Here is a 12,521-nt window from a genome sequence, read left to right as displayed (position 1 = left end):
TAAACGCAAAAGTCCTTGAGGAATTGCTCCTCCCACACAGTGACCTGGCCCCACCCGTAACCCCTCATGTGACCAAGCCCAAAAATCCCACACTTCCAGTTCCCACCACCACCGCCTGCAACATTTATTTATCTTTCCGTTTGCTTAGATTTCCGTTTATTTATTCACTTTTTTTTTATTTAACTTCGCACAATCCCTCCGCATGCACACACATGCGACCTGTGGGCACGCAGAGCCAAGTCACTGGGAACGAACCTCATTCTGAAACATGTGTTTCTGGGACAGAGTTGAAATGAAGGTCAGGGGAATTCAGAAGAAAGCGCCATCAAGTAACAATCAGACACTCAATCTGCGATGCCATCATAATGAAGAGCACCACTCATATCTGAAGGCACAGCCATTGCTGCATCATGAAACTCTGAGTGGCTCAAACTAAGTTGGTGAGTCATTGAATCCGTGCCCACAAAACTTCCGTGGAAAACTCAGCAGACTTACAAAGAATTGGAACGCCTGTCATTAACAAAGCTATCTCTTTCACAAGCTAACAAATTTAAATGCATTCCGCGCAAATTTCCTGCAAAATCCCAACGGAAAATACAAAAAAAAGTCTGGAGTGTCCATGTGGACCTGGTGTCAGAGTCTATTCAAGGTACAGTGGGTAATATTAAATAAAGACCACAGCTGAAGCCTCTCTCACGCAGACATGGGCTGAGAGTGTGAATGTAAGTGAAGACCGCCGGTGGTGGTCAGCTGAGACAGCGTGGCTGGTTTTGTTCTGGTTTAATGAAGCATGGCATCACATGATGCCAACGCGGACTACATGCTGCCCATATCAGCTCTGTCTACAGATCGGATCGCAGCATGATAAAAATCTGCCGTTTAGGCTACTACACCCCACCATAACCAGAATATAAGATCCCAAACAAGAATCTCCGCATCCATCAACAGATCCAACACTTGATATTCCAATTTTCCCACTTTAGTAAAGCGGTTTCCATTTTAATAAGTGCTAGCTCTCCTTTAAAAAGCATGCAGAAATCCCCATGTGCATCTGCAAGCACTCTGCATGGAGTCACAGAACAGACAAGATAATGCAATCAATCAAATTTTAAAGCTTTTAGAAGAACAACAACGTGACCAAACACACATTTCGCATCCACACTTGAGAATGATGGATAGACAACTCTCAAAGTGATACTCGGCATTTCCTCTCATATCAGCTTATCTTGTAGAGGGGAGGCATCGTGTACCGCAAAAGCAGATTACAAAACATCTCTACCCCATCCCCTTTCCTTGTCCTGGACAGAATGTACATTCAGAGTCAGTACCTCAGAGAGGTGTTCGTGAATGATTAGTTTGGACTAATGGGACGGATGCGTTTCATAGCTTGACCTAAATTCAGACGCCAGCGCAATGGCTTTTCAATGTAGCTTTGGATTCCAGGGGAGACAAAAAATCTGGATATACAATAGAGCTGACCTACATCTGTACAATTGTCTAGTTTCATAGTAAAACACAGCATGCAAAAAAAAAACTTAAAGGGATAGCCTACCAAAAAGTTAGTCAAAATCTGAATCTGTGCAATACAAAAACTAAGTATTTTAAAATACTAATTTTTTTTTTTACTGATCTTTACTATCAAGCTTCGTTAAAAAAAATGCAACTGATTCTTGAATGTCTTGCAACTAATCATTATGCAAGTCTGAATGTGCGTAAGCATGAAGCATGACATTTGAAATCAAACAAAGATTTTCAACAAACTTTGAAAATTAAAATTGTTATCGGGTATCAGATGGTATCAGGTATCACTTTCACTGTATGGAAAAAAATTAATGCACTGACACTTGTGTTTCACAGATGAAAGGAAGTCACGGGTTTATAACATCATAAAGATGAGTAAATGATGACAGAATCTATCCATTTAAAACTCTATCATCTCACGTTTTGAGTAAAAATCCCCTAAGCACGTTAGAGTGAGTAAATAATAACAGAACTGGCATTTTAGGGTGGACTATCTCTTTAAGAGACAGACAGAGCACTCAGTCCAGCAGCATAATGCTATATAATAGAGTCTTTTGTCTTATTAATACGAGCTTTAAGAACAATGCCATCCTTACGGTGATGGATGGACGAATCCCCACGCAATATCGCAAAGCTCCTTGCGTGTATTGAGCTCAGCAAGAGCCCGTTCCTGTTGACAAACGAAGAGCTGCTGCAATACACATGAAGTCTGGATGAGCAGGTCAATGTTTAACTGCATGCATGTTACACATTACAACAGTGATCAAACATTTACGGATACTTTCTCATAACTGATGCAAAGCACGGATGCATGCCACGCTTTATATTTAAACTGACACTAGTGGAATTTGCATGTGTCGAAAGCTTGGATAAGACTCCCTCACACATTTCATTATCAGATCGAGCGAGAAAGATCAGTGCATGAGGTGAAGGTGATAGAAACGTGTCTGTGTTGACAAATAAGCACATCACAAGTTACTGTTAATTTTCAGACATCTTTGCATAAGGATGGTCATTACATTAAAATACACAGGTCTATCGCACTGATACGAAAATGAATGAAGACGTAAAACTATTGGAAGTACACTAACGAACATTTGACTTTATAGAGAGATATCGTTAGTTACAGTGCGATGAAACTCACCCCATGTGCGGTGTCCGGCAGAGAGATGCTTTTAATCTTCATTTACAAAGTTTACATGAAATTCCGTAATTCCTTGATCGAGTAGCCTATTCAAGGATCCGTTTGGGAGAGCCCCCCCAAAAAATACAAATGATTTGATAGAAGTCAAAACTTCTTCGGAGTCATTGCTAGTCTAGTCATTAGTAGCACAACCATGGTTAAGATAAACGTCAAAAAGCAAGAAAAATACTCTTGAGTTTGCGTTAAGGTCTCTAGGACGCGTCAGTTACTGCTGTGTTTTCCGTTTAATAAAAACAATCTTTAATTCCACGCGCTGGTCGCCCGAACAACAGCCTCGCGATCTGTGCGCGGCGACGTAATACACATACACGCGCGCACGCACGCACGCGCTCGCTAGCTCACTCGCACGAGCTCAGCAACTCTGTGGAAGAGCGTAGGACGTTTGGGTAATGGTTTTTTACCCCCCTAATTTGCCTGTTCACGAAAACACATGTATTACAAAAACATTTATAATTGCAAAGATGCATTCTCCACTCGATGAAAATGTTGAGGATCAAAAGTCACATTTATAGTAGTATTTTAGTTTCTAAGTCCCCAGGGTAGAAATGAGGTCCAGATGTTTTTTTGTTTTTTTTTTGGGTTCCACCTCCTCACTTCCTTTCCACTGAGTTGTTGAGAGTTTTTAGTCATAGTTTTTCACATTTTATTTGTTCCTTAGTTTCACAGAGGCATGTATCTAATTGATTTTCACTTTAAGTATGGCCTAAAAAGATGTTTTAAGCTACAAAGTAGACACTTTTACATAATAAACATGAGTGTTTTAATTATATGGAGAGATCTGGTGGTAAAGTGTCAAGTGAAGTGGATTGCTATTGATTGGATTGCTATCTGTTAGGCTATGCATCATTTTTCTCTTCCATAATTGTGCAAACTTCTGAATGCTGATGTTTATATATTCACACTTGGCAACCCTTGAGAATGTTTTGAGGCAAGAATTTTCACAAACTTTGTATTAAACTCATCTTGTTTCAGTGACCTACTATACTACCCTAATATTGAAATCGTGGTCATGTGGTCAGGGGAAAATTTGACATCTGCTCACAAATGTTAACCACCTTTGCTGAGTCACTACAATACGCTCAACGGTTTATTTTTCTTCTTCTTTTTCTGTCGTCATTGATGTATGTGTTGATATCTGCCAGTATAATTTTTTTTTTTTTTGTCTTGATGAACACGTTTCGCCTCAGGTGTGTACCGTTTGGTCTAGGCTTGTTTGGTGTATCGTGTTCACACAGGGAGGGCAGGTATGAATCATAAGAGATTTGCTTCATTGAACATTAAATTCAAGCTTTCTGGTATCAATAACATATTAATAAAAGACAGTCTCATCTTAATAAGGACCATGTGCTTAATTTCATCCTGTTGAGCAGATAAGCCCCCTCAAGCATGCATGGAAATCAGTTTGTCATCATGAATAACGACACATCCACCTCTAAGTCATTCCTGTTTCAGTTTAAGCAGCATTGTGTGAGGTGATTTCACCGTTTTGATATGTAAATAGTCAAATAATAAATTCACGCCCATCTGCAACAGTTTGTATTGATTCAGAGGTTTTGCTGCCTTATCCTTTGACAAACAGAATGCATCTCAGAAAAGTCAGAGAGACTCCGGTTTGAACTCTCCACTTCTGTCAGCTCGGAGGAGGGGTCAAGAACCCTGACCTCACTTCCTGTGGTGACTTCACAAACCGTGTATTGTGTGTGAGAATGTGACAGGGCTCCTGGGACTCCTCCACATCTGGCAGCTGTTTTGACCACCCCCATCCCTTTCCACCACCACCAGGAAGATCTATGTATGTTCCTGGTACTCACCTCAGGAACTCCCCCAAAATAACTCCACTGGCTTGAACTTCGTTTTTACATCGTTATGTATCTCACACATGCTCTGAATTGGTCTGCCACAGTCTGGTTTTCACCATCAGGTTTTACCAGAAGAAGTTCCGTTTTGATGTGGTTTATGCCAACGTCTTTTGCGAGTGCCTCACCCTTTAGAGGACAGACGTTAGTGGTCATTATGAGTTCCTCTTATCAAAGGAGAACAAGTTTGTTATTCTGAATCATTTTCATTGCTATTTTCCCATCAGTATTTCAGGTATTATCTAGGGAACACTTCTTATTTCGTTTTTTGTGAAATGCCACATTTGTGTCACTGTCTTTCTCACTTGACGCATGTATTCTTGGTAGGTGCTCTGAGAGGATGATGCTAATTTTAGACTGTCTTATGTGGGCAAATTCATTACAGGCTTCCTGTTTAAAGTTTGAATATGAAAGGTGCATATCCTCTGTCATTTAATAATACAGAGATTCAAAGAATCAACTAAGATGTAGAATATTATTATAATTTTTAAAGGAATTTTAAATTATTTGATGCAAACTATCACTAAATGTAATGAAGGTGGACCTTTTTTTTACACAGTAAAAAACGTTGGGTTATTTTTTAACCCAATTGGCTTTTAACCCAACCATTGGGTTAAAAATAACCCATAGTTGGGTTACTTGTTGGGTTATTTTTAACCCAATATTTTTAAGTGAGTATATATATATATATATATATATATATATATATATATATATATATATATATATATATAATATATATATATATATATATAAATGGCAGCAGCTATTTAGACTAAGTGAAAAAGCAATATATTCTGTTCACACTAAGTCACAATATCAGCATTTTCTTAGTGATCATTCTATTTACACCATGTAAAAGTATCCATTCTTTGCAATAAGAGTAAATAGTAATTAGATGCTATCTATACTTTATATTGGCAGATACTATTTGCACCTCAGTATTTTTGTACATTAGCAGGATGCAATAATATCATAGAGTGTAAATTATTATATTTATTAAAATTATTAAATAGATGCTGCCTTATTGGGAGAATAAAATCCCTCATTACACATTCCCCAAACTACGGAAGAGGATTAGGGCGAAGCAATAATAAAAAAATAAAACCATCTCGAGATTAAAGTTGTTAAATTACGAGAAAAAAACTTCTTAAATTTCGAGAAAAAAGACGAGATAAATGTTGAGAATAAACTTGTTACATTTCGAGAAAAAAGTCGAGATAAACTGTTGAGAATAAACTCGTTAAATTACGACATTTTATGTCGACTTTTTTCTCGAAATTTAACGCCATTTTTTTCTCATAATTTAACGCATTTGTTATCGTAATTTAATTACGTTATTCTCAACATTTTATCTCGACTTTTTTCTCAAAATTTAACGAGTTTTTTCTCGTAATTTAATGAGTTTATTCTCAACATTTTATCTCGACCTTTTTCTCGAAATTTAACAAGATTTTTCTCGAAATTTAACAACTTTAATCTTGACATGGTTTTATTTTTTTATTATTGCTTGGCCCTAATCCTCTTCCGTACCTAACCCTACCGAATAAACACTTTTAATATTATTAAACACTCCTTCGCAGTTTATTTCCACTTTTAGAACATTATTTTCATTTTTACTGAAAATAAATGCGAGCTTGGCAAAAGGCGGATTCGAACCTTTGTTGATTGCATTGTGCCACTGAAGATATTGCGTCTTTCTTTAAACTTGAGTGGCCCAACCAGACATTGGTGGGTGGAGCTAGTGTAAATAGAGTTTGCGAACAAGGGACGATATTTGCACTTAGTGTAAATAGACATATACAGTACAGTCCAAAAGTTTGGAACCACTAAGATTTTTAATGTTTTTAAAAGAAGTTTCGTCTGCTCACCAAGGCTACATTTATTTAATTAAAAATACAGTAAAAAACAGTAATATTGTGAAATATTATTACAATTTAAAATAACTGTGTACTATTTAAATATATTTGACAAAGTAATTTATTCCTGTGATGCAAAGCTGAATTTTCAGCATCATTACTCCAGTCTTCAGTGTCACATGATCCTTCAGAAATCATTCTGATATGATGATCTGCTGCTCAAGAAACATTTATGATTATTTTCAATGTTGAAAACAGTTGTGTACTTTTTTTTCAGGATTTCTTGATGAATAGAAAGTTCAAAAGAACAGCATTTATCTGAAATACAAAGCTTCTGTAGCATTATACACTACCGTTCAAAAGTTTGGGGTCAGTAAGAATTTTTATTTTTATTTTTTTGAAAAGAAATTAAAGAAATGAATACTTTTATTCAGCAAGGATGCATTAAATCAATGAAAAGTGGCAGCATTTATAGTGTTACAAAAGATTAGATTTCAGATAAACACTGTTCTTTTGAACTTTCTATTCATCAAATAATCCTGAAAAAAATATTGTACACAAATATTTTGTACAATTGTACACATGAAATGTTTCTTGAGCAGCAGATCAGCATATTAGAATGATTTCTGAAGGATCATGTGACACTGAAGACTGGAGTAACGATATATATTAACGTTATATATATTATAATTATAACGATATAATTCAAATAGAAAACAGTTATTTTAAATTGTAATAATATTTCACAATATTACTGTTTTTTTACTGTATTTTTAATTAAATTGGTGAGCAATGAAACTTCTTTTAAAAACATTAAAAATCTTAGTTGTTCCAAACTTTTGGACTGTACTGTATATGCGTATTTATAAATATATATATACATATACATATGTATTCTTGAAAATTTGCCCCCCAATATTTGATTCTGATTGGTCAGTCAATTGCAACATTCTGTATAATGTAAAAGCCACTATACTTTATAATTGACCATCGTGCCTACTAATTAGTTTCGCTATGTTAGTATCTTGTATCTCATATGACATATGTGGTCTCTTGCCACATTATAAAATAATTTAAACTCAAATCAAATTTCAAGTCCATTTATTTATCTACTGTATATTGTTGTAACTGTATAAGTGGGTAATGTACAGTCAGCCATTAATTATTGCAAAATGAATATCTGGTATCAGTATTGTGCTGATCAGTTATCACTGTAAACAGAAGTAAAACAGAATACATATATATATATATACATATATATTTACAGAGACCTTTAAAAGAAAAAAAGAATTTGTGAAATACAGAACTATGCTCACATTTCATTTCCTCTATTTAATTGAGTGGGAACATCTCCAGCATTTGCGGACTGGCGTATACTCTTCCTCTTTTTCCATCTTCATCACATACCATTTTTATTTTCAGAACATCTGTAGATTCTCTTTCTGTCATGTGATCTGCAGTCCTGTGATCCAGTGAGTCTGATGTCTTATGATGAGTCTACAGTCACACTCATTGATTTGTTCATTTTGCACGGCCTTGCATTGTTTGTTTGTTTGAGAGAATACTGTGCTGTGCTGTCAACTTTGCTGTGGCAATGTCAAAAGTGCAGAAAAAGCCACAATGTTTACACTTTTTTTTTTTTTTTTATAAATCTGTCTTTGTTTTTGCTTACTGTGGCCTGTTGCACAACATGAAAGCGCTGTGTGCAAGTAGTACATATTTATATCAGCTACAAGATTAAAGGGTTAGTTCACCCAAAAATGAAAATTCTTTCATTAATTACTCACCCTCATGTCGTTCCACACCCGTATGACCTTCGTTCATCTTTGGAACACAAATTAAGATATTTTTGTTGAAATCCGATGGCTCAGTGAGGCCTCCATAGGGAGCAATGACATTTCCTCTCTCAAGATCCATTAATGTGCTAAAAACATATTTAAATCAGTTCATGTGAGTACAGTGGTTCAATATTAAAATTATAAAGCAAGGAGAATATTTTTGGTGCACCAAGAACAAAATAACGACTTATTTAGTGATGGCTGATTTCAAAACACTGCTTCAAGGAAGCATCGGAGCACAAATGAATCAGCGTATCGAATCATGATTCAGATTGCGTGTCAAACTGCCAACGGCTGAAATCACGTGACTTTGGCGCTCTGAACCACAGATTCGACACACTGATTCATTATGCTCCGATGCTTCCTGAAGCATTGTTTTGAGATCGGCCATCATGTCTTTCTTCTTCAGTCAAAAAGAAATGAAGGTTTTTGATGAAAACATTCCAGGATTTTTCTCCATTTAGTGGACTTCAATGGACTCTAAAACGATTGAAGGTCAAAATTAGTTTCAGTGCAGCTTCAAAGGGCTTTAAACGATACCAGATGAGGAATAAGGGTCTTATCTAGAGAAACGATCTGTCATTTTCTTACAGAAAAAAAACGGAACTGGTACCGTGTTCGTTCTGTAAGTTGAATAGGGAAGGCGTAGGACATACAGCGTACGCTTTTTGAAGAATACGGAAGGCGAAAGCACAAAGGGGATCATTTGTTTATCAAAAGCATATACATTTGTATTTTTTTTTTTGAAAATGACCGATCATTTCTCTAGATAAGACCCTTATTCCTCGTCTGGTATCATTTAAAGCCCTTTGAAGCTGCACTGAAACTGTAATTTTGACCTTCAACCATTTGGTGCCCATTGAAGTCCACTAATCATCAAAAACCTTAATTTCTTTTCGACTGAAGAAAGAAAGACATGATCATCTTGGATGACATGGGGGTGAGTAAATTATCAGAATTATCAAAGTGGACTGATCCTTTAACATATTAGAGTATTTGTGTGCAAAACTCTAAACTTCTTTTCCAACATATCTTATCACAGCATTGACCTTATAGTTGTTTCTTTATGTTAAACTTGCATATGAGAAAGTATTTAAATTAAATGATTAAAAATAGCATCCTTAAAGGGTTAGTTCAACCAAAAATGAAAATTCACCCTCATATCGTTCCAAACCTGTAAGATTTGACGCAAATCAGAGATTAATATTTTGTAAATAAAGTGGTAAAAAAACACTGGAGTCCTGTGGATTACTTTAATGATGTCTTTACTATACCTTTCTGAGGCTTGAAAGTGGTAGTTGCATAGGCTGTCAATGGAAGGAAAGAAAGCTCTCAGATTTCATCAAAAAGATCTTCATTTGTGTTCTGAAGATGAACGAAAGTCTTATAGTTTTGGAACAACATGAGGCTAGAGTAATTTTCATTTTTTTGGGTGAACTAATCCTTTAATCAAAATAATCATGAAAGGCTAATAAACTATTACTAGCTAAAATGAAGTGAATCCCAGTAAGGAAAAGGCCACAAAATGTATCATGGTTGTATCCAACAGACTTTGTGGACAAATAACCACCATTTTGAATTGTAAAGTATTTGACACAAAAACATTCTATGGTGAGGTGTCTGTTCTTCCACTTCTTCCCCTTCAGACGTTACTGAAAAAGTAAACAATGGCACCTGGAGTCAAGATGGCTGATCTCTTCTTCCTCCTAATCATCCATTAGTGGCTTAAGTGTCAGTCGCGCCACATGTCTAACAGAGCTCACGGGTTGAAATCCCTCACGCCCCCCTTCACTCATACCTTTTATCACCTGCTCATTTTCCTTTTTATAAGACCAGCTTTGTTTTTTGTGGAGCGGCACTTAGACCATTTAATGGTTTTGCACAGCTGCATTCATGACGTTTTCCAGAATGTTTGTGTATGGGAGAATGAACAAACTCATCTAGCAGGTAATGCCTCTTCTTTATCAACATTTCACCATGCTGTTTCAATTCAGATTTCAGTGACTGCATCCAAACCATTGTATAAGACAATCAGTGGTTCAATCTCTCTCACAGGGATGTAGGCGTCTTTACTATATTTTATAGAGTTGGTTCCCATGCTCCAAAATGTGTGCTGTTTTGTTTGTGTGCGCATGTATTATGTTTACTTTGGATTTAATTATGTGATCATACTTGTTTGTAACTCAAATATAGGCCCAAAAAGTGCTCCAACAGGGGGGCGTCAAGAGGAATAGGGGGAGGGTTTTGTGGCTTCCTGGAGATTAGGCCTTTATTTACAGAGGGGTGCCCGAGTGTCCTTAACACAACACAATACTAATCCACAAGTCCATTTTTACGCTTTTCTTTATTAACTACATTACTGTGAAGACCATGTTTTCCCTAGGAGGGCTGGTCATTTGTATGGTAATATGAGTCCTACTATGTGATTTAGCAAGGATTTTGAAGTCCCAGCCAGTCAGGACTTGCTGTCGATCGTATCGGGATTTAAAACGTGTGAAAAGTACAAGGCTGGTTTGCATCAGTTTGAGGACTAAGTAATGCAACAAAAGACATATGGATGGGAAAAGGGATACCATCTTTTTTGCCGATACTTTATCTTCATACACTCTTTAGACAAAATCTGTTGTTTTGACCTGTAACCATATGGCAGACATCAGTGCTGTGGCCTCTTTGGCTTGGAAACCCAACACTGACAGACATTCACTATCACATTCATTATCTGACTCTGTGCTGGATCAGAAGAAGGTACTTGAGTGTAGTTCCTGTGTTCTTGTCTTGCTGAAAAGACCTGCATAGCTGATCACCAGCATATGTTGTGTTTGGGATGCTGGTCCCCAGCATGGGTGCTGGTTTTCCCACCAGGCTTCTTAACTAACGTACCTAGCAAGACTTCCTTTGACAACCCACTTCACCATGCTGGTGCACCAGCCAAGATTTCAGTGACTGTGATTTTTACCAAGTTGAACGTGTTTACTGGATCAACATCCTTGATGGTCCTGGAAAAACATTCCTATTTTTGAGGCAGTTCATGGCAAGGGTTACACCGTGCCTACAATGCACTTAATCGCTCCCATTATAATGAGCTATATAATGCACTGCAAGCACCTAATGAAGCATGCCACATTGTGAATAGCCAGGCTTGTTTATTTTAAATGTGTTGTAAAGCTAATTTAGCCACCTGTCTTAATTAAAGGATTAGTTCACTTTCAAATGAAAATCACCCCAAGCTTTACTCACCCTCAAGTAGGTGTATATGACTTTCTTCTTTCTGACGAACACAATCTGAGAAATATTACTAAATATCCTGACTCATCCGAGCTTTATAATGGCAGTAAGCATTACCAAAGGAGTATGAAGCTGAAGAAAGTGTCTCCATCCACATCCATCCATCATAAACATACTCCATGCGGTTCTAGAGGATACATAAAGGCCTTCTGGAATGGCCTGAGGGTGAGTAAAGCTTGGGGTAATTTTCATTTGAAAGTGAACTAATCCTCTAAGTTAACTTTTATCCATTATATTGTTAAATCGTTGCCAGGTCTGATTTGAATCATCTTTTCTTCCATGCAAATACCTAAAATATTTACACTACTGTTCAAATGTTTTTGAAAGAAGTCTATTATGCTCAGCAAGGCTGCTTTTGGTAAAAAAAAATACAGTAAAGACAGTAATATTATAACATTTATTTGCACTTTAAAATTACAGTTTACTATATGTATATGTTTTAAAATGTAATTTATTCCTGTGATCAAAGCTGAATTTTCAGCATCATTACTCCAGTCTTCAGTGTCACATGATCCTTTATTCTAATGCTGATTTGCTGCTCAAAAAACATTTCTTATTATCATCAATGAAAAAAGTTGTGCTGCTTAAGATTTTTGTGTCACAGTCACATTTTTCAATAAAATAGACAATTCCAAAGAACGGCATTTATTTAAATGTTTTTGTGACACTGTAAGTCTTTTTTTGAGGAATTCAATGCATCCTTGTTGAAATAAAGTAACTTTTTAAAAAAGTACTTTTTTAATCTTTTTACCTTTATTCACCAAGGATCAATTAAATTTAATGCAGCCTTGCTGAATAAAAGTAAAAATATAAGATTTTTCCAGAGATTTTACTGTTGTAGTATATCTTCAAGCTTACAGCAGACTGATTGAAATTCAGAATTCATTTTAATCCAAGAGTTGGAATTTTAGTTGAATTGGCCACATTCCACAGGATGCTAAATTGGAATTTGAATCAA

The 12,521-nt window shown here is 36.3% G+C and overlaps 1 protein-coding gene across 4 annotated transcripts in view; it reads right to left on the bottom strand.

Annotated features, from left to right (window-relative positions):
- s1pr2 (sphingosine-1-phosphate receptor 2) overlaps positions 1–12,521 on the bottom strand; it is a 59,709-nt gene that overhangs the window by 27,567 nt on the left and 19,621 nt on the right. The window contains exons 1-2 of one of the 4 annotated variants that reach the window (XM_067382561.1): positions 2,666–3,185; positions 2,118–2,212 (exon numbers count right to left, since the gene is read on the bottom strand). The exons of 1 other annotated variant lie outside the window; for it this stretch is intronic. The gene's annotated coding sequence lies outside the window, so the exon portion shown is untranslated. Of the gene's footprint in view, positions 1–255; positions 464–2,117; positions 2,213–2,665; positions 3,186–12,521 lie in introns of those variants that run through there. 2 more of the 4 variants (XM_067382560.1, XM_067382564.1) reach the window with 2 other exon arrangements.

This window comes from Chanodichthys erythropterus, chromosome 3 (genome assembly GCF_024489055.1).
Source record: "Chanodichthys erythropterus isolate Z2021 chromosome 3, ASM2448905v1, whole genome shotgun sequence".
NCBI lineage: Eukaryota > Metazoa > Chordata > Actinopteri > Cypriniformes > Xenocyprididae > Chanodichthys > Chanodichthys erythropterus.
The sequence above is the reverse complement of the archived record's forward strand: the minus strand, read 5'-3'. Positions and strand labels throughout refer to the sequence as shown.